The following is a 4,913-nucleotide window of genomic DNA, read 5'->3' as shown; positions in this document are numbered from 1 at the left end:
ATCTTTTTTTCCTTCCACAGAAGAAATAAAGTCATACAGGTTTGGAACTACAACAGGGTGATTAAACGATGACAGAATTGTCATTTTATAAAATCTCTATAAGGTACCGTACACGTACCTTGTGAACATTTCATAACACTTATCATTCAAACTAACGCAATCACACTGTGTGGCACTGTTGAGCTGTGCCTCAACACCACATCACGTTATCCCAGATAAATCCATGCAACATGATTAATAATAGTTCCCAAGGTATATAATCCTGATTATCATCAGCTATGGACATGGAAGCGAGCAGCAGAATGGTGTGCAACCCTTATTTAAACCGTTTGCGAGCCAGAGAGGAGGGGAATGAAATATGAGTGATTTTTTTTCTATACTCAAAGGGAGTGGTATAATGTCGAGATTGAGAACGAAACCAATATCGGAGAAGGCCTCAGTCTTCTCATAGACGCTGCTGTGGATAAGTCTCCAGGAGATTCTGCCTTCCCACTCCAGCTCTAACCATGATGGTTTCTGATGATATTTTGCGCTGAAATACAAAACTGCAGCATCCTCTTTGGGGAAACCTTAAAGATAAAGGAGCAAAGAAGCACAGCGCATACGTATTTCATAAGAAGATACAAGGAGGCATTAGGACAGAGAAAACACTTCTGGTGAGAATCTTTCCACTCTTGCCAAATTGGACCACCGGAAGATGCGCGATTCGAGACGGTGATCCAACAGAATTAAAATGCATTTTTTAAGGAGTGCTCTTAACGCGTTTCTAATTAAAGACATGCCGGGGTAATCCACATGGGACAGCTCCTTACGTCTGCAACTGACAATAAAAAGTGAGGAACCCATGCCGGATGATCTGAAGCAACTTTACGCAGCGAGGGGGAAAATAAATAAATAAAAAGCTGCGGACTTTCGTCAATTTCCACCCACTTTGAGTCAACACGATCAACAGATGACCACGGCTGTCTTTAAACATGTAAAAGAGACTCGCTCTCCTTCTGTCATGGTGCGCTAGAGCCTGTGGAAGTACCTTTGGAGAAGCGACGCCAGCGGAGTCTATTTGATGTGTTCTGCGTTAACATTATCAATCTTTAAACACGCGGGAAGGCTGTCAAACAAGTGTAAACTAAATCTGCATTGAAGAGAAACAGGTAATTCGTTACTTTTTCAACAAACACTTGTTTCCAAAGCGTCTTTGCGCAAGAGCGTAAAAGTGGAGAAAACGCGGGATTCTTGCGTGGATCTGTGATGCTGTGATTGCTTAGAGATATCGGGCAGTGCCTGAAGCTGCGTTTACTTGTTTTTAAGTGAATCGAAACCTTATTTATTGCACGTTACAACTTATTATTAAGAGAAGGGAGATACTAATGCGTAATATGTGTATTAGCTGAATATTATTAAACTAACAACAAACCTTCAGCATTTGTATGTATGCAGTTGACAAAAATACTTGTGGGAAGTTAATTTTACAATTAATTTCAAAGAAGCAGCAAGTAACTCTGAATCAAACGTGAATTTTTGACGTAAAAAAACGAAATCTTTTTTTTTTTAACATATTCCTATAATCGGTTTAATTTATGACTTGGATTTTTTATTTTATTATTATTATTTTTTTTTTTTTTTTACAATGTATTACCGGAAAGATCCTCAAAATATTTGTAATTTTAAAATGTTTAAAATTGAGAAACTTAAAAGACGTGCATGTACATTCATACACATTTCAACCTCAAATCTTTAAATATCCCCAGAAATTATATTTCAACTACATATTAATGCCGTATTTTAAGCAGATTTATATGAATCAATTAATCAAGTATTGGCACTGGGCACTGAAATTATCTTGTTGTGTTTGCAGGGCTATACGACTGGACGCAGGGCAGAGGGGCTCTCGTTGCCCACCTTTCAGCATGAGTGCAGTGCGCACACCTATCTTCATAGGGCTCCTTTTGCTGATCCTCACCACCGGCTACTGCAGACCGAGAGACAGGGACGACACCAGTCTGCTGGATCTCCTAAGGGACAGAGGGAGACTAGCACAGGAGCATCACAGTGAGGGAAACACACAGCATCCCCCCAAGATCGCCGAGCACTCGGTGGAAACAAAAGACGTTAATAAAGTTACAAAGTCATATCAGCATGAACGCATTCTTGGTAAGCATCACCACATTCAATCACTGACAAAATGAGACAAGGAGAACTGCTCCATACTTGAATACAATAGTGGTTTGATCTGTTGGGTGGCATTACATATCTTGTGACCAATATAAATATGAATAATCACATTTTTGTACAACAATTTACAAGCTGAGGAATTTCTCAATTTTTAACAGAGGTCTTTCCGAGAGATATTCCACAGAAGGAGAAGATTTTAAAACATTTAACAGGTGAGCAAGTGTCAGCATCTCTATGCACGTTCTTCATTATGTTTGCAAATCGAAAGCAACTTAAAATCTGTCTTTTTGTGTATTTGCAGGACCGCTTTATTTTAGCCCCAAATGCAGCAAACACTTTTATAAACTGTATCATAATACCAGGGACTGCACAATACCAGCCTGTAAGTGCCACCTCATTGAATACCATTAGCATGACTTTATAAGCGATGGGATTGTGAGAAATATTTAACTTGAATAATTAATCTGAACTGTTTTGCCATGTATTCAAGTGAATAATTATGCATGCACATTTTTTATTTGGATGTTTTTACACTATTTTGATTATGATTTTCTATGGTGCATGTCTTAAATCTGTCTAACTCTGTTTTGTTTTCTTATAGATTATAAAAGATGTGCCCGTCTTCTTACAAGGCTAGCAGGGAGCCAGCGGTGCTCAGAGGGATAGATGTCGCAGGTGAATAGTTAACATAATGTATACAGAGATTTAATAGTAAACTTGTTTCCGCTGTGTGATATATTACTGCTAAAATGTTTGCTATGGAAATATTTGCCCAGAACACACAATAAGTGATCAAATGTCTGGTTTTTATTTTCAAGGACACAATCATCCCACCGTTCTTGCTACTACATTCTAAAAAAAGAACTTGATAGACAGTTTCTGGTTACACACAGTGTGTACAGAAGTATTACACGTAACTCTACATAAGAAATATTACACCCAACTGTTTTATGACCTTTCTAATATTACGGAGTACCCAGATTAGCTTTTACTTCACCTGATTGGAATGAAAGGGTTTTCATGTTTTGGCTAAAAGGCTGTTTTGGTGCAGTTTCTAGTGCAGAGGTTAAATAGTTAAGTTAGTCTTAATGCTGTACTGTTCCTCTAATTAAACAAAAATATAAGAAAAGCAAAAACAGGTGGCACCCATACATCTGTCAAAATATAATCTGGGATCACATTCTCAATTGACTCTAAATGGCATGTTAACCATTTGAAGTTAAGAGCCACACTTATAGACAATGGCCCTTTTCTTAATGACACTGCTTTAGTTGTCAATGTAACATTAAACCTTCAGTCCTTTCACCATCTGTGTTGCACAATTTGCTCTTCTGTGGTGCTTTATACCCACACTATTGTGCCTTTGAGGAGCAGAAACTATATAATCACAAGGTTTATTTTAGATCTTTTCGTCCTCTGCCTAGTAAAAACTAATTATAGCTATAACTTGCATTTATAATTGCTTTGTATACTAAAATAATAACAATTGCCAGTATTTTCCGAATAGAAATGTTAAAATATTTTTCAAAAAATATACATAAAAATATAAACATAAGGAGATATCTAGGTGGATAATAATACTTCTTCTTCTTAAATAAATAACATCAGCACATTCTAATGCCCCCTTTTATTTTTGCATACATCAGTTCTCCAGCATGAATTTCTAGTATGTATTTTAGACATTTTACCAGCATCCCATAGGGTTTTATTAAGGTGTATTGTGTTAGAAGTAATTTTTGTTCATGTCAATCATTTTGTTTCCTTTTACAGATTTCAACAGACCTGAAGAATTAAAGAGAACCAAGAAAAGTGCCTTGGAGAAAAACAGGGAAATGAAATTAATTCTGAACAATCATATTTATCATGTGAACATAGCTATTTTTGCAATGAAATAGAACTCCTCTTTTGACCTTTTCTTCTAACATACAGCTTGTGAGTCTAGTGAGTTGACAAAACTGATGTTAGAACCAAGTTTACTGGCAATGGTCATGGTGAAAATGAAGAAGACAATGTTTTATGGGAAAAACAAACACAAAAAAGTCCTGCTGCGAAATGATGAACTCTGGGTGTCACATTCAACTGCATATATTCGAAGTTGAATTTGCCTTCACAGGTTGTGTGTCCAGTAGTTTTTGGTTGAAGAAGAATTTAGATGTTGTTTTGCAGATGTTCAAAGGTGTTTACTGGCTGAACGCAGCCTTTGGTCCAATATTCCCGACAACCTCGAAGTCACATTCCTCAAAGCCAGAGCTAAATCCTTTGATTGAATTATGAAATGCATGATATTTTCTTGCCTTTTTTGTCTTTACAAGACATGTCTTGGCAGTGATGAACGCTGGTTGCAGTTTATTCTGTGGAAAAAATTAATTGCATTTTGCTAATATTGAATGTCTTATATTATGTATTTATACATTCAAGCTATTAAATATTGCTATTGTCAAATGTATAAACATCTAAGTTAGAGTTCAGTTTGTAAATATTGTAAATATATACAGTATATATATATAACATATGATCTTTAAATAAACACGTTTGTTATATAATGTTTAAAGGGTGTTGAATTTTAAGTTATTTATTTCTAATAAATGCTATATCTATTGCTGTTTTTCATAGTTTCCCACTCCAATTTGGCTGTAAATCCATCCTTTGAGAGTTAAGGGTGTGGGAAAGCAGTACCCTGCTCTTAGCTGATGTCATAACAACACATTTAAGTGACAGCCTTCTGAAATAATGTTTGCATT

At 36.2% G+C, this 4,913-nt stretch overlaps 1 pseudogene; it reads left to right on the top strand.

Moving 5' to 3' along the window:
• Window positions 1–277: 277 nt before the first annotated feature.
• On the top strand, window positions 278–4,505 carry LOC107697685 (protein FAM150B-like; annotated as a pseudogene).
• The last annotated feature ends 408 nt before the right edge of the window (window positions 4,506–4,913 follow it).

This window comes from Sinocyclocheilus anshuiensis, unplaced genomic scaffold, assembly GCF_001515605.1.
Source record: "Sinocyclocheilus anshuiensis isolate Anshui unplaced genomic scaffold, SAMN03320099.WGS_v1.1 scaffold446, whole genome shotgun sequence".
NCBI lineage: Eukaryota > Metazoa > Chordata > Actinopteri > Cypriniformes > Cyprinidae > Sinocyclocheilus > Sinocyclocheilus anshuiensis.
Note: the sequence above shows the minus strand (reverse complement) of the source record. Positions and strands in the feature narration are given on the sequence as shown.